The sequence below is a fragment of the Papio anubis genome, chromosome 2, assembly GCF_008728515.1.
Source record: "Papio anubis isolate 15944 chromosome 2, Panubis1.0, whole genome shotgun sequence".
NCBI lineage: Eukaryota > Metazoa > Chordata > Mammalia > Primates > Cercopithecidae > Papio > Papio anubis.
Window position 1 is genome coordinate 140,195,534 of NC_044977.1, and position 18,550 is coordinate 140,214,083.

Below are 18,550 nucleotides of genomic sequence, written 5' to 3' on the forward strand. Positions count from 1 at the left end.
GAAGAAGCCACCATAAAATTGCTATAATTATTAAGTCCCTTAAAGTAGATTTTTAAAAATTGGCAGACTTCAACACAGAAATAGAGGTTATAATAAATGGAAAATTTAAGACTGAAAATTACTATAACTGAAAACTTGCTCAATAGTGAAGTGAAGATGAAAGAAGAATCAGTGAACTTGAAGACAGATCAATACAATGTACTCAATCTGAACAATAGAGAAAAATAAATGAAAAATAAAATGAACAGTCTAAGGGATATGAGAGTAATAATAGAAAATCCTGAATGTTCCTGTGTCTTTTGTCTTTTTTTTTTTTTCTTTTTTGCTCTTGTTGCCCAGCCTGAAGTGTAATGGTGTGGTCTTGGCTCACTGCAATCTCTGCCTCCGGGGTTCAAGCAATTCTCCTGCCTCAGCCTCCTGAGTAGCTGGGATTATAGTACCATCATGCCCGGCTAATTTTGTATTTTTTTAGAAGAGATGCGGTTTCTCCATGTTGGTCAGGCTGGTCTTGAACTCCCAACCTCAGGTGATCTGCCCGCCTCAGCCTCCCAAAATGCTGGGATTACAGGCACGAACCACCACACCCGGCCTCTATGTATTTTAAGACAACTCATTTCATAATTAAAAATGTGCCCAAAAGGTTGGGCAGAGCAGCTCATGCATGTAATCCTAGCACTCTGGGAGGCTAATGTGGGAGGACTGCTTGAGCCCAGGAGTTCAGGACCAGCCTAGGCAACATGACAAAACTCTGTCTCTACAAAAATACAAAAATGAGCCAGATGTGGTGGTGCATTACTGGAGGTCTCAGCTACTCAGAAGGCTGAGGCAGCAGGATCACCTGAGCCCAGGAGGTTAAGACTGAGGTGAGCTGGGATCACACTATTGCACTCCAGCCTAGGTGACAGAGCAAGACTTCACCTCAAAAAAAAATTTTTTTAAGTGTGCCCACACAGAAAACTTAAGCTCAGAAGTCTTTAATATTGAAATGCATCAAACGTTTAAAAAAGAAATTATATCATAATAAACAAATTCCTTCAGAAAGTAGAAGAGGAGGAAACACTTCCCAATGTATTTTATGAAGCCAATATTAACATGATAGAGAAAAATAAGAAAACTACAGACCATAAATGTCTTCAAAATATTCAATAAAATATTACCAAACCAAATCCAACAAATATAAAATAACATTGAGTGAAGTGGGGTTCATTCTAATAATGAAAGGTTGGTTGAATATATGACAATTAAACAATGCAACTAACTATATCAAGACATTACATAAGAAAAATTATAAGATTATCTCAATAGACACACAAAAAACGTGTTTTTCTAAATTGACATCCCTTCATTATGAAAACTCTCAGAAAATTAGCCATAGAATAAAAGTTTCTCAAACCATAATAAAGGTACCTACAAAAAAATCTTAAATCCATCATGGAAGAAAAAAATGACTTTCTCCTTAGCTAGGGAACAAGACATAGATAGCCACTTTCTCATCACTTCTATCCAGCATTGTACTGGACGTTCTATCCAACGCAATGAATAAATAAAAATGACTAATAGAAGCATGTACATTAAAAATAAAGAAACAAAACTTTATTCTCAGAGTGATTATGTGGAAATGCTAAACGAATATATGGAAAACCTACTAGAACTGACAAGTGAGTTTTGCAAGGATACAGAATAAAAGGCAGAATAGACTGGGCACAGTGGCTCACACCTGTAATACCAGCACTTTGGGAGGCTGAGTCAAGAGGATTGCTAGAGCCCAAAGGTTCGGGACCAGCCTCGGCAACATGGCAAAACACTGTCACTACAAAAAATAAAAATAGTTAACCGTGGTGGTGCACATCTGTAGCCCAAGCTACTCAGGAGGCTGAAATGGGATGACCACTTGAGCCTGTGAGGTACAGGCTGCAGTGAACTGTGATCGCACCACTGCACTCCAGCCTGGGTGACAGCGTAAAATCCTCTCTCAAAAAAAAAAAAAAAGTTCTAAAGGTAGAATATACAAAATCAATTTTTCTATTTACTAGTAATTTAGTAATTAATAATTAGATATTTTAATACTGTTTACAATTGAATCAAAACATATGAAATACTTAAGAATAAGTTTAACAAAATGATTAAAGATACACACACACATATATATATACACACATAGATATACATATAAAAATATATATATATACGTATGCTTACAACTACAGAAATTTATTGAGACTAATTAAAAAGACCCAACTACATCAAAAGAATACTATGTTAAAGTTGTCAGAATTCCAGCCTGGGAAACATGACAAAACCCTGTTTTTACAAAATATACAAAAATTAGCTGGGCGTGGTGGCACATGCCTGTCGTCCCAGCTACTCAGGAGGCTGAAGTGGGAGAATCACTTGAACTCAGGAAGTTGAGGTTGCAGTGAGTCAAGATCCTGCCACTGCACTCCAGCCTGGGTGATAGAGTGAGACCCTGTGTCAAAAAAAAAAAAAAAAAAAAAGAGTTTTCAGAATTAAAATTGAGTCACTTATTTTAAAACCCTGAAAAACAGAGCCAGAGAAGGTCAAAAAGGGAAGGTCCTTATGCAGAAATGCTTAATAACAACTATCACACGATCACAAAAGACTTCAAAAACCACACATTGCACAGAGACCATCACAATCTTACACATACAAATACTTCATGAGGACATGTGCCCAGCAACTGCTTGTCCAACTGTAACCACCCAGTGGGTTCACCTTCCCACTGCCTAGGCAGAGCCGATTTCTCAAGACAGGGGAATTGCAACAGAGAAAGGATAATTCACACAGAGCCAGCTCTGTGGGAGACTGGAGTTTTATTATGACTCAAATCAGTATCCCTACCATTTGGGGATCAGAATTTTTAAGGACAGCTTGGTGGGTGGAGAGAAGTCAGCGAGCCAGGAGTTCAAGTCAGAGATGAAATCACAGGAGGTTGAACTTGTCTTCTCCTGCTGAGTCCGTTCCTGGGTGGGGGCGGGTCATGAGATCAATTGAGCCAGTTTATTGATCTGGGTGGTGCTAGCTGATCCATCAAGTGCAGGGTCTGCAAAATATCTGAAGCACTGATCTTAGCAGCAGCTTAGGGAGGGTGAGAATCTTGTAGCCTCCAGCTGCGTGACTCCTAAATCATAATTTCTAACCTTGTGGCTAATCTGTTAGTCCTACAAAGTCAGTCTAGTCCCCAGGCAAGAAGGAGGTTTGCTTTGGGAAAGGGCTGTTATCATTTTCGTTTCAAACTGTAAACTAAGTTCCTCCCAAAGTCAGTTCAGCCCACACCCAGGAATGAATTAGGACAGCTTGGAGGCTAGAATCAAGATGGAGTTGGTTTGGTCAAATCTCTTTCACTGTCTCAGTTATGATCTTGCAACGATGGTTTAACAACCTGGGACTGAAACCACCCTTGTAGCCAAGAATAATTATCTCAAAATAATTGTGTAATCCTTTTCACTTTTCCTTTAAAACCTTTGTCTTCCTTTACCTTCCTTAATACAGACATAGTTTACTATGACAAACATATTCCCATTGCAATGGCTATTCCCAAATATCATTTTCTTTTGGACAGTCTTTCTCTCTGTTTGTTATTTAGATTAACAATGATGTTCACTGATCAGAAAGACTCAGTATTGTTAAGACGTTAGGTCTCCAAAAATCGATCTATAGGTTCAATGCAATCCCAGTCAAAATCATAGCATGCCTATCTGTAGATGATGACTACTCTAAAAATAATTTAGAAATTCAAAGGACCTAGAAGAGCAAAAACAATTTTGGAAAAAAAAAAAAAAAAAAGAACAAAGTTAGAGGACTCACTCTACTTGATCTCAAGTCCTATAAAACTTCAGTGATCAAGAGAGTACTATCAGCATAAGCATAATTATTATGACTGATTAGAAATCACCACATATATAGTCAATAGATTTTCAACAAAGGTAAGCAGGCAATTCAGTAAGAGCATGCTTGGTTTTTTCAATAAATGATGCTAAAAAATTAAACATTCATGAACAACACATTGCTCAATTTTCTTACACAAAGTTAACTCAAAATAAATCATAAGTTTATGTGTGGAACTTAAACTAACTAGAAGAAATATTTTTGTCTTTATGTGTTATAAGACCGGTTTTTTTTTAATAGCTTGTCAGAGAAAAATAAGTAAACCAAATTTTAATGTGGTGAATGCATATAAAAAGAAATAAGAAAAATAAGCAAACAAAATTTAAAAATGTGCTTTATAAACATTAATTTTAAATAACTGTACAGACTGAAAGTCTGCTATATTTTCTTGGTAGATGTCTTACCAATAATTTCATTTTCTTTCATTACTCCTATAATTTGATTCAAACTTTAAAAAATCATTGTACTACCACATTACTAAAAGGTTGATTGTCACATACAAATAGGTTCATTTCCTTCTTCAAGAAAAAATCTAGGAAAAAGAGGACCATTTCTATACCTCTTGTCACTGATACGAAATACGATTTACTATTTCTCTTCAGGCTTTTAGCATTTTCTGACAAGTCACTGGAGAATCCCTCACAAAGGAATTTTTTTTATTTCTATAGCAATAGCAAGTTTACACCACATCTATTATTATATTTTTTTGTATAATACTTTGCTAAGATTTTACCAAGCATCAGAAATTATATAACTCCTCAACTTTAAAGGTAAAGAGACTAAGTCCAGAAACTCTGAACAAACTTACACAGCTAGAAAATGATAAATATGGATTAATCACATTTTTCTAAGAAGTGTTCTACTTGCCCTGAAAATATATAAAAATAATTACTAAATTCTGTGAAAGAGACTGTAGAAATTAAGAGAGATTAATGAGCACTAGAGAAATTAGAAAAAGCTTTTGAGAGGAAAGAGAGCTTGACTTTGAAGGAAATAAAACTATTATATTTCAAAATATGACTCCCTGGTATAATGAGTATTTTTAATTAAAACTCTTTAAAGATCAACAACAATCTTTATATATCAACAAGTGGAAGAGACTTGCCCTATCCACATAGAGATAGGACTGACTCACCAATGAGAATAATTGTTTTTGTTCCCCTCCCTGTTATCTCATTATCCATTACAGGAAAGAAGACCAAAAATGTAACCACATTGAAACAGACCTTTTTCCAAGATAATAATCGTTACCAAGAATCATTTAAATTCCAAAGAGAAGCCCGAGCATGGTGACTCATGCCCATAATTCCAGCACTTTGGGAGGCCAAGGCAGGCAGATCACTTGTGGTCAGGAGTTCTAGACCAGCCTGGCCAGTATGGTAAAATTCCATCTCTACTAAAAATACAAAAATTAGCCAAGCGTGATGGTGCGTGCTTATAATCCCAGCTACTCAGGAGGCTGAGGCAGGACAATAACTTGAACTACGGAGGCGGAAGTTGCAGTGGCCAAGATTGCGCCATTGCACTTCAGCCTAGGTGACAGAGTGAGATTCAGTTTCAACAAAAAAAGGACAAAAAGAAAAGAAAGAAACTAAGACAACTATTTATGGGTTTATTTCTGTTCCTCAATCCAGTCATTTCCCCCAGTAGTCATTAATTGTTCCTCAATAGAATTCCTCTTCTCCCCCATCCCATCACCTGTTCTACCAGGATCCAAGTCCCTATTCTTTCTGTAATCTCAAGAAAGTACATAAACTGCTATACCCCATTGTGAAGCTGGATCTACATTTTGAAGGCTCCCATGTAAACATTTTACATAAATTTATATGTCTTTTCTCTTATTAATCAAGCTGTCTCATGTCAGTGATTTTCAGCAAAGGTTTAGAAGGCCCTTGGCTCCCACAACTTTTAACTTGAAAAATGCCTGAAACCACCCCTGCAAAAATTGTAACAGTGAGAGAACTCTAGCTCCTTTTTTTTTTTTTTTTTTTTTTTTTTGAGATGCAGTATTGCTCTGTCACCCAGGGTGGAGTGCAGTGGCGCAATCTCAGCTCACTGCAAACTCTGCCTCCCGGGTTCACACCATTCTGCTGCTTCAGCCTCCCAAGTAGCTGGGACTAGAGATGCCCACTACCATGCCCGGCTAATTTTTTTGTATTTTTAATAGAGACGGGGTTTCACCACGTTAGCCAGGATGATCTGGATCTGCTGACCTCGTGATCCGCCCACCTCAGCCTCCTAAAGTTCTGGGATTACAGGCGTGAGCCACTGCACTGGCCTGGACTGCATAAATATAATCAAAAACAAAAACCATATGATCATTTCAATAGATGCAGAAAAAGCTGCATAAAATCCAACATCCTTTCATGATCAAAATCCTTAAGAAACTACGCACCGAAGGAACATACCTCAAAATAAAAAGCCATCTTTGACAAACCCACAGCCTACATCATACTGAATGGGCAAAAACTGGAAACATTTCCCGTGAGAACTGGAACAAGACAAAGGTGCCCACTGTCACCACTCCTCTTTAACATAGTACTGGCAGTGCTAGCCAAAGCAATCAAGCAAGAGAAAGAAATGAAAGCCATCCAAATAAAAAAAAAAGAAAAGTTCAAACTATCCCTCTTCACAGACAATATGATTTTATGCCAAACAGCAAAGGTTTCTGGAGCTGTTGAATGACTTCAGTAAAGTTTCAGGAAACAAAATCAATGTACATAAATCAGTAGCATTTTTGTAGCATTTTTATACACCAATGGTGTTCAAGCTGAGAGCCAAAACAAGAATGCAATTCCATTTATATTAGCCGCAACAACAACCACCAAAATCCTAGGAATACAGCTAAGTAGGAAAGTGAAAGATCTCTACAAGCAGAACTGCAAATCACTGCTAAAATAAATCACAGATAACACAAACAAATGGAAAAATATTCCATGCTCATGGATTGGAAGAATCAATATTGTTAAAATGGCCATATTGCCCAAAGCAATCTACAAATTTAACACAATTCCTATCAAGATACTAATGTCATTTTTCACAGAAGATTAAATAGAAATAACCTATTCTAACATTTACATGGAACCGAAAAAGAACCCAAATTGCCAAAGCAATCTTAAGCAAAAAGAACAAAGCCTGAGGCATCCATCAGATTACCTGACTTCAAACTACACTATAAGACTACAGTAACTGGCCAGGTGTGGTGGCTCCATCCCAGCCTGTAATCCAACCTGTAATACCAGCACTTTGGGAGGCTGAGGTGGGCAGATTACCTGAGGTCAGGAGTTTGTGACCATCCTGACCAACATGGAAAAACCCTGTCTCTACTAAAAATACAAAATTAGCCAGATGTGGTGGTGCATGCCTGAAATTCCAGCTACCAGGAGACTGAGGCAGGAGAACCGCTTGAACCCAGGAGGCAGAGGTTGTGGTGAGCCGAGATGGTGCCACTGCACTCCAGTCTGGGCAACAAGAGCAAAACTCCATCCCCCCGAACCAAGAAAAAAAGACTACAGTAACCAAAACAGCATAATGTTACAAAAACTAGATACATACACCAATGGAACAGAATGGAGAACTCAGATATAAAGATACACCAAAAAAAATGTTCAATGGGGAAAGGACTCCCTATTTAATAAATGGTGCTAGAATAGCTGCTAGCCATATGCAGAAGAATGAAACATGACCTCAACCTTTCAGCATATACAAAGTTAACTCAAGATGAACTAAAGATTTAAATGTAAGACCTCAACTACAGGAATCCCAGAAGAAAACCTCAGAAACATCATTCTTGACACAGGCCTTGAGAAAAAATTTATGACTATCCTCAAAAGCAATCGCAACAAAAACCAAAATTCACAAGTGGGACCTAATAAACTCAAGAGCTTCTGCATAGCAAAAGAAACTATAAACAGAGTAAACACACAACCTACACAATGGGAGACAATACAAACTATGCATCCAACAAAGGTCTAATATCCAGAATCTATAAGGAATTGAAATGATTGAACAAGCAGAAAACAAATAACAACATTAAAAAATGGGCAGAGGATATGAACAGACAAACCTAAAATGAAGACATAAAAGTGTCCAATGATCATATAAAAAATGCACAACACCATTAATCATCCGAAAAATGAAAATCAGATGAGATACTGAGAGGTGAAGCTGGCTGGGTTTCTGGGTCAGGTGGGGACTTGGAGAACTTTTCTGTCTAGCTAAAGGATTGTAAATACACCAATCCATGCTCTGTGTCTAGCTAAAGTTTTGTAAACGCACCAATCAGCACTCTGTGTCCACCTAATTGGGTAGGGGACTTGGAGAACTTTTGTGTCTAACGAAATGATTGGAAACGTCCGATCAGCACTCTGTGTCTAACAAAAGGTGTGTAAATGCACCAGTCAGCACTCTGTCAAAATGGACCAATCAGCAATCTGTAAAATGGACCAATCAGCCCTCTGTAAAATGAACCTATCAGCAGGATGTGGGTGGGGCCAAATAAGGGAATAAAAGCAGGCCCCCCGAGCTAGCAGTGGCAACCTGCTCAGGTCCCCTTCCACACTGTGGAAGTTTGTTCTTTCACTCTTCGCAATAAATTTTGTTGCTGCTCACTCTTTGGGTCCACACCACCTTTATGAGCTGTAACACTCACTGCGAAGATCTACAGCTTCACTCCTGAAGTCAGCGAGACCACGAACCCACCAGGAGAAATGAATAATTCCAGATGCACCACCTTTAAGAGCTGTAACACTCACCACGAAGGTCTACAGCTTCACTCCTGAAGTCAGCAAGACCACGAACCCATCGAAAGGAATGGAAAACTCCAGAAGTGCCACCTTTATGAACTGTAACACTCACCGCAAAGGTCTGCAGCTTCACTCCTGAAGTCAGCGAGACCATGGACCCACCAGAAGGAAGAAACTCTGGACATGTCCGAACATCAGAAGGAACAAACTCTGGACACAACATCCTTAAGAACTGTAACACTCGCTGTGAGGGTCTTCAGCTTCATTCTTAAAATCAGCAAGACCAAGAACCCACTAATTCCGGACATATTTTGATGACCACGAAGGCAATATCACCTTTTGCCAAGTGGTGAGACCATCGCCTACTGCCAAGTGATGAGTACCATCGCATCCCTTTCACTTGTTATTCTGTCCTATTTTTCCTTAGAATTCAGGGGCTAAATACCAGGCACCTGTCAGCCAGTTAAATTGACTAGCGTGGCTGCTGACTAAAGACACGGGTATCAGGCTTTCTGGGGAAGGGCTCTCTAGCAACCCCTGACTCTTTGGAGTTGGGAGCATTGGTTTGCCTGGAACCAGCTTCTGCTTTTCGTGTACTTCTGGGCTTAGCTGAGGGTTGACAGAGAGGAAAGTCATTCAGCTCTGGGGTCCCGACAAGTTGGTTGACCCTGCGGCCATGAGCAGAACTCTCAAAGGCATGTCGCTCAAGCAAGACTTGCCCGTCTATCCTATCTATCCTGACCCTTGCTCCCTGGGTCCTAATGCCTACCAGACAAACTTCCTCTCACTTCTCTTCTCTAAGGCTAGTCCCACTTCTAAAAACCACTCCCTGTCTCTGGTGCTTTTCTAGTTTCTCTTGTAAGAATGATTTCTAGTATAAACTTCAGGATTCTGTTAACTTCTTTAGGCATCCAGGCTCACTAATCGAAAAGACATAATTTTTGCCCAAAGTCCCATTGCAGGGGGGACAATCAGGATTTTTAGGATCCCCCCTCAGACAAGCAGGCCTAACGGAAGCTATTTCTTAAGCTAGGATATGGGGAGCCTCAGAAATATTATCCTTCCTATTCACATAAGTGAGGAAAAAATGCATCACTCTTCCAACTCTGGAGATCCCTCCCCTCCCTCAGGGTATTGCCCTCCACTTCATCTTTGGGTCATAATATCTTTATAGGACAGGGGTAAGTTTCCAAAAGTAACAGGAGAATGCTTAGGATTCTAACAGATTTTCAGGAATGCATCAGTAAGGGCCACTAAATCCGATTTTTCTCGGTCCTCTTTGTGGTCTAAGAGGACAGGCAAGGGTGCAGGTTTTCAAGAATGTGTCGGTAAGTGCCACTAAATCCAACCTTCCTTGGTCCTCCTTGTGGTCCTGGAGGAAAACTAGTTTTCTGCTGCTGTGTCGGTGAGCACAACTATTCCAATCAGCAGGGTCCAGGGACCGTTGCAGGTTGTTGGGCAGGGGTTGTTTCTGCCATTGTCAGTGAGTGCAACTATTCTGATCAGCAGGGTCCAGGGACCATACAGGTTCTTGGGCAGGGGGAGAAACAAACAAAGCAAAACCACAGGCAATTTTGTCTTTCAGATGGGAAACACTCAGGTATAAACAGGCTCACCCTTGAAATGCATCCAAAACCATTGGGACCAATTTGACCCTGAAAAAGAAGCAGCTCATTTTTTTCTGCACTATGGCCTGGCCCCAATATTCTCTCTCTGCTGGGGAAAAATGGCCACCTGAGGAAAGTGTAAATTAAAACACTATCCTGAAGCTTGACCTTTTCTGTAAGAGAGAAGGCAAATGGAGTGAAATACCTTATGTCCGAGCTTTCTTTTCATTGAAGGAGAATACACAACTATGCAAAGCTTGCAATTTATATCCCACAGGAGGACCTCAGAGCTTACCCCCATATCCTAGCCTCCCTATAGCTCCCCTTCCTATTAATGATAAGCCTCCTCTAATCTCCCCTCCACAGAAGGTAATAAGCAAGGAAATCTTCAAAGGACCACAAAAACCCCCAAGCTATCGGTTATGTCCCCTTCAATCTGTAGGGGGTGGGGAATTTGGCCCAACCTGGGTACACGTCCCTTCCTCGCTCTCTGAATTAAAGCAGATCAAGGCCAACCTAGGAAAGTTTTCAGATGATCCTGATAGGTACATAGATGTCCTACAGGGTCTAGGGCGAACCTTCGACCTCACTTGGAGAGATGTCATGCTACTGATAGATCAAACCCTGGTCTTTAATGAGAAGAATGCAGCTTTAGCTGCAGCCGGAGAGTTTGGAGATACTTGGTATCTTAGTCAAGTAAATGATAGAATGACAGCTGAAGAAAGGGACAAATTCCCTACTGGTCAGCAAGCCATCCTCAGTATGGATCCCCACTGGGACCTTGACCCAGATCATGGGGACTGGAGTCATAAATATCTGTTGACCTGTGTTCTAGAAGGATTAAGGAGCATTAGGAAAAAGCCCATGAATTGAATAATTGAATTAGGAAAAAGCCCATCATCATTGAATAATGATGTCCACCACAACTCAGGGAAAGGAAGAAAATCCTTCTGCCTTCCTCAAGTGGCTATGGGAGGCCTTAAGAAAATATACTCCTCTATCACCCAAATCACTCGAGGGTCAACTGATTCTAAAAGATAAGTTTATTACCCAATCAGCAACAGATATCAGGGGAAAGCTTCAAAATCAGGCCCTGGGCCTTGAATAAAATTTGGAGGCAATATTAAATCTGGCAACCTTGGTGTTCTATAATAGGGAAGAAAAGGAACAGGCCCAAAAGGAAAAGTGAGATCAGAGAAAGGCCGCAGCCTTAGTCATGACCCTCAGACAAACAAACCTTAGTGGTTCAGGAGGACAGAAAGTGGAGCAGGTCAATCACCCAGTACAGCTTGTTACCAGTGTGGTTTACAAGGACACTTTAAAAAGACTGCCCAATAAGAAACAAGCCACCCCCTCGTCCATGACCGCTATGCCGAGGCAATCACTGGAAGGTGCACTGCCCCAGAAGACAAAGTTTCTCTGGGTCAGAAGCCTCCAACCAGATGTTCCAACAACAGGATTGAGGGTGCCCGGGGCAAGGGCCAGCTCATATCATCACCCTCACTGAGTCCCAGGTACGTTTAACCATTGAGGGCCAGGAAATTGATTTTCTTCTGGACACTGTGGCAGGCTTCTCAGTGTTAAGCTCCTGTCCTGGACGACTGTCCTCAAGGTCCATTACCATCCGAGGAATCCTGGGACAGCCTGTAACCAGTTATTTCTCCCACCTCCTCAGTTGTAATTGGGAGACTTTGCTCTTTTCAAATGCCTTTCTTGTTATGCCTGAAAGTCCCACATCCTTATTAGGGAGGGACACATTAGCCAAAGCTGGAGCTATTATCTACATGAATATGGGGAACAAGTTACCCATTTGTTGTCCCCTACTTGAGGAGGGAATCAACCCTGAAGTCTGGGCATTGGAAGGACAATTTGGAAGGGCAAAAACTGCCCACCGAGTCCAAATCAGGCTAAAAGACCCCACCACTTTTCCTTATCAAAGGCAATATCCTTTAAGGCCTGAAGCTCATAAAGGATTACAGGATATTAAACATTTAAAAGCTCAAGGCTTAGTAAGGAAATGCAGTAGTCCCTGCAACACCCCAATTCTAGGAGTACAAAAACTGAGTCAGTGGAGACCAGTGCAAGATCTTAGACTCATCAGTGAGGCAGTAATTCCTCTATATCCAGTGGTACCCAACTCCTATACCCTACTCTCTCAAACACCAGAGGAAGCAGAATGGTTCACAGTTCTGGGACCTCAAGGATGCCTTCTTCTGTATTCCCCTGCACTCTGACACCCAGTTTCTCTTTGCCTTTGAGGATCCCATAGACCGCACATCCCAAATTAAGTGGATGGTCTTGCCCCAGGGGTTTAAGGATAGCCCTCACCTGTTTGGTCAGGCACTGGCCCAAGATCTAAGCCACTTCTCAAGTCCGGGTACTCTGGTCCTTCAGGATGTGGATGATTTACTTTTGGCTACCAGTTCAGGAGCCTCATGCCAGCAGGCTACTCTAGATGTCTTGAACTTTCTAGCTAATCAAGGGTACAAGGCGTCTAGGTCGAAGGCCCAGCTTTGCTTACAGCAGGTTAGATATCTAGGCCTAATCTTAGCCAGAGGGACCAGGGCCCTCACCAAGAAACAAATACAGCCTATTCTTGCCCTAAGATATTAAAACAGTTGTGGGGGTTCCTTGGAATCACTGACTTTTGCCAACTATGGATTCCTGGATACAGCGAGATAGCCAGGCCCCTATACACGCTAATCAAGGAGACCCAGAGAGCAAATATTCATCTAGTAGAATGGGAACCAGGGGCAGAAACAGCCTTCAAAACCTTAAAGCAGGCCCTAGTACAAGCTCCAGCTTTAAGCCTTCCTGTGGGACAAAACTTCTCTTATATGTCACAGAAAGAGCAGGGATAGCTCTTAGAGTCCTTACTCAGACTAGTGGGACAACCCTACATCAGTGGCATGCCTAAGGAAATTGATGTAGTAGCAAAAGGCTGGCCTCATTGTTTTCAGGTAGTTGTGGCAGTGGCTGTCTTAGTGTAAGAACTTTCAAAATAATACAAGGAAAGGATCTCACTGTCTGGACTACTCATGATGTAAATGGCATACTAGGTGCCAAAGGAAGTTTATGGCTATCAGACAGTCACCTACTTAGATACCAGGTGCTAGTCCTCAAGGGACTGATGCTTGAAATATGAACATACATGGCCCTCAACCCTGTCACGTTTCTCCCAAAGGATGGGGAACCAATCGAGCATGACTGCCAACAAATTATAGTCCAGACTTATGTTGCCCGAAATGATCTTAGAAGTCCCCTTAGCTAATCCCGCCCTTAACCTATAAACTGATGGAAGTTCATTTGTGGAGAATGGGATACGAAGGGCAGGTTGTGCCATAGTTAGTGATGTAACTGTAGTTGAAAGTAAGCCTCTTCCCCCAGGGACCAGCGTCTAGTTGGCAGAACTAGTGGCACTTACTCGAACCGTAGAACTGGGAAAGGGAAAAAGAATAAATGTGTATACAGATAGCAAGTATGCTTATCTCATCCTACATGCCCATGCTACAATATGGAAAGAAAAGGAGTTCCTAACCTCTGGGGAAACCCCCAGTAAATACCACAAGGAAATTATGGAGTTATTGCATGCAGTGCAAAAACCTAAGGAGGTGACAGTCTTACACTGCTGAAGCCATTACAAGGGGAAGGAAAAGGGAGAACAGCAGCATAAGCAGCTGGCAGAGGCAGCAGAAAGGAAAGAGAAAGTGATAGGAAGTCAGAGAAAGAGAAGAAACAGAGAGACAAAGAGAGAGAGAGAGAAAGAGAGACACAAAGTCAGAGAGAGAGAGGAAGAGACAGACAAAGAAGGATTCAAAGAGAGAGACGGAGAGAGGAAGAGAGAGAAAGAGACAAGAAATCAAAGAGAAAGAGAGAGATGGAAGTAGTAAAGAAAAAACAATGTACCCTATTCCTTTAAAAGTCAAGGTAAATTTAAAACCTATAATTGATAATTGAAGGTCTTCTCTGTAACCCTATAACACTCCAATACCACCTTGTTGTCAGTGTAAACCAGGGCGTAGCCTGAAAGCACTGAGGCCACTGACAACCCATAGCCTTCCTATCAAAAATCCTTAACTCAGCAGGTTTCCTAACAGGGGATCTAAATCTTCATTAATTACCATACGAAGGTCCGACCAGACCAAGGAGGAACTCCCTTCAGGACAGGACGATAGATGTTTCCTCCCAGGCAATTAAGGGAAAAAGACACAATGGGTATTCAGTAATTGGTAAGGAAACTCTTATAGAAGCAGAATTAGGAAAATTGCTGAATAATTGATCTGCTGAAACGTGCCAGCTGTTTGCACTCAGCCAAATCTTACAGAATCAGGAAGTACTTACAGAATCAGGAAGGAGCTATCTATACCATTTCTAAGTTAATGTGGACTGAATAAGGTTTTATTAATAGCAAAAGCAAAGAATACTTAAACTCCCAAACTTACAAGGTTTTCAACAAAAGTAAAGTTTGCTAATAGTTAACAGTGCAACATGCATTATCCTACTACCACACACTCTCGAAGGATTTCTCAGATGGCTTGCAAGAAATAACAAAAACTGTCCTTACTTTACAATCCCAAATAGACTCTTTGGCAGCAGTGACTCTCCAAAACCGCCAAGGCCTAGACGTCCTCACTGCTTAGAAAGGAGGAGTCTGCACCTTCTTAGGGGAAGAGTGTTGATTTTCCACTAACCAGTCAGGGATAGTAGGAGATGCCACCCGCTGTTTACAGGAAAAGGCTTCTGGAATCAGACAACGCCTTTCAAACTCTTATATCAACTTCAGGAATTGGGCAACATGGCTTCTCCCCTTTCTAGGTCCCATGGCATCCATCTTGCTATTACTCACCTTCGGGCCCTGTATTTTTAAGCTCTTTGTCAGATTTGTTTCCTCTAGAATTGAGGCCATCAAGCTACAGATGGTCTTACAAATGGAACCCCAAATGAGTTCAACTAACAACTTCTACTGAGGACCCCTGGATTGGCCTCCCGGCCCTTCCACTGGCCTAAAGAGTTCCTCTCTGGAGGACACTACAAGTGCAGGGCTGCTTTTTCACCCCATCCAGGAGCTTGGTCCATTTTATAGAGGGCTGATTGGTCCATTTTACAGAGTGCTGATTGGTCCTCTTTAAGAGTGCTGATTCATGCATTTACAAACCTTTAGCTAGAAACAGAGTGCTGATTGGTGCATTTACAGTCCATTAGCTAGACACAAAACTTGCATTTACAATTCTTTAGCTAGACACAAAACCAGCAGGAAGTAGCTAAATCGGTCATCGGCCAAATTCCCAACAGCAATTGGGGTGGTCCTGTTTAGAGGGGGGATTGAGAGATGAAGCCAGCTGGGCTTCTGGGTTGGGTGGGGACTTGGAGAACTTTTGTGTCTAGCTAAAGGATTGTAAATGCAGCAATCAACACTCTATTTCTAACTTAAAAGAATTTAATACATAATCAACACTCTGGTATCTGAATGTCGGGTAGGGGTTTGGAAGTTTGTGTCTGGCTAAAGGATTGTAAATGCAATCGGCACTCTGTTTCTAGCTAAAGGTTTTGTAAATGCGAATCAGCACTCTCAAAAGGACCAATCAACACTCTGCAAAATGGACCAATCAACTAGAATGTGGGTGGGGCCAAATAAGGGAATAAAAGCAGGCCACCCAAGCCAGCAGCAGCAACCCGCATGGGTTCCCTTTCTTTCTGTGGAAGCTTTGTTCTTTCGCTCTGTGCAATAAATCTTGCTGCTGCTCACTCTTTGGGTCCACACTGCCTTTATGAGCTGTAACACTCACCGCAAAGGTCTGCAGCTTCACTCCTGAAGTCAGCGGGACCACGGACCCACCAGAAGGAAGAAACTCAGGACATGTCCGAACATCAGAAGGAACAAACTCCAGACACAACTCTTTAAGAACGGTAACACTCACTGTGAGGGTCTGAGGCTTCATTCTTGAAGTCAGTGAGACCAAGAATCAATTCCGGACACAATTCTGGACACAATACCTTCTCGCACCATTCAAAATGTCTCTTGTTAAAATGTTCAAAAACAACAGATGCTGGCAAGGCTATGGAAAAAAGGGAATGCTTATAGACTATTGGTGAGAATGCAAATTAGTTCAGCCATTATAGAAAGCAGTTTAGAGATTTGTCAAGGAACTTAAAATAGAACTACCATTTGACCCTGCAATGCCATTACTGGGTACATATCTAAAAGAAAGTAAATCATTCAATCAGAAAGAGACATGAAGGCATATGTTCATTGCAGCACTAGTCACAATAGCAAAGATATGGAATCCATCTAGATGCCCATCAGAAGTAGACTGAATAAAGAAATGTGGTACATATACTCCATGGAATGCTATGCAGCCAATAAAAACATCAAAATAATATCCTTTGTAGCAAAATAGATGTTGCTGGAGGCCATGATCATAAGTGAATTAATGCAGGATCAGAAAACCAATACCACATATTCTCACTTACAAGTGGGAGCTAAACAATAGGTACACATAGACCTAAAGATGGCAACAACAGAAACTGGAGACTAATACAAGAAAGGGACAGGGTGGGGAAGGGTTGAAAACCTAATCACTGGATACTAGGCTCAGTACTTGCTTGACGGGATCAATCATACCACAAACTTCAGCATCATTCAATACACCCATGTAATAAACATGCACATGTACCCCCTAAATGCGAAATAAATGTCAAAATTACAAAAAATAAAAATAAAGGTTGGGCACAGTGGCTTATGCCTGTAGTCCCAGCACTTTGGCTGGCCACGGTAAGAGGATCACTTGAACCCAGGAGTTAGAGCCCAGCCTGGGCAAGATGATAAGACCCCATCTCTACAAAAAATAACAAAATTAGCTGGATGTTGTGGTGCACGCCTGTGGTCCCAGCTACATGGGAGGCTGAGACAGAAGGATTGCTTGAGCCCAGGAGGATAAGACCATAGTGAGATGTGTTTGTGCCACTGCACTCCACCCTGGGTGACGGAGCAAGACCCTGTCTCAAAAAATTTTTTTTAATGAGATAAAATAAAATAAATAAAAGGTTAAAATGTAAAACAAAACGAAACAGATTGCTAGGCATCAAACCCAGAGTTTCTAATTTAGTAGGTCTTGGGTGGGCCCCAAGATTTTACAAGTTCCCAGGAGCTGCTAATGCTTCTGGCCCAGGTATTATATTTATGTAACAACTCTGGATTAACCAGACTTCCCTAAGTTAGTTTGTGAACAGCTTGACTATCTCTACTGGCCTCTTTGCTGACTCCAAACTGTAGTTGGTTGAATTGAATATCTAAATCACAAATATCAAACGATGTAAAATTCAAATTTTAGACTTTCTTTTATTTAATTTGATTTAATTCTGAAATTTTTCACACACAATATTATTTGTCAGCCATCCTTTTTGTTTTTTTATAATTTTTTAATTAAAATGGAAGTGAACTTTCATGTTTACATGTTTAAAAAAGGAAAGAGGATATTTTGATAATTTCTGTTATCTCCCAACAGATACTTATCAAGTAGAAGAGGGAAATAGTGACTTTGTAATGGAGAAACCTAGCAGAGACCACAGTAAATTAAATTAAGGTGAGTAAATTTAGTATCAACAGTAATGCATTAAGAAGGACCCAGAATCATTTCTGTAGCATTTCGGTAAAAAATACATAACCTGGATCTAATCGTGAGGACACATCAGACAAATCCAAACACAAATCCACCGGCTTTTACTGTTCAAAGTGTTCAGGGTCATAAAAGACAAGGAAATATTAAAGGAATGTCTCAGATTAAAAGACATTTAAAAACTGAATGCATTGTACAATTTTGAATTGGCTATGACCAGAAAAGGACATTAATGGCACAACTTACTAAATTTGAATAGATCTGTAGATTAGTTAGCAGTATTGTCAGAGGTGTGTGAGCCAAAGAAACTCCATCTTGAATAGGAGCTGCGTAAAATGAGGCTGAAACCTACTGGGTTGCATTTCCAGAAGGCTAAGGTATTCTAAGTCACAGGATGAGATAGGAGGTCAGCACAAGATACAGGTCATGAAGATCTGGCTGATAAAACAGGCTGCAGTAAAGAAGCCAGCTAAATCTCACGAAACCAAGATGCCCAAGAGACTGACCTCTGGTCATCCTACTACTACACTTCCACCAGCACCATGACAGTTTACAAATGCCATGTCAATGTCAGGAAGTTACCCTTTATGGTCTAAAAAAGGGAGGTATGAATAGTACACCCCTTGTTTAACCTATTATCAAGAACTAACTATAAAAATGGGCAACCAGCAGCCCT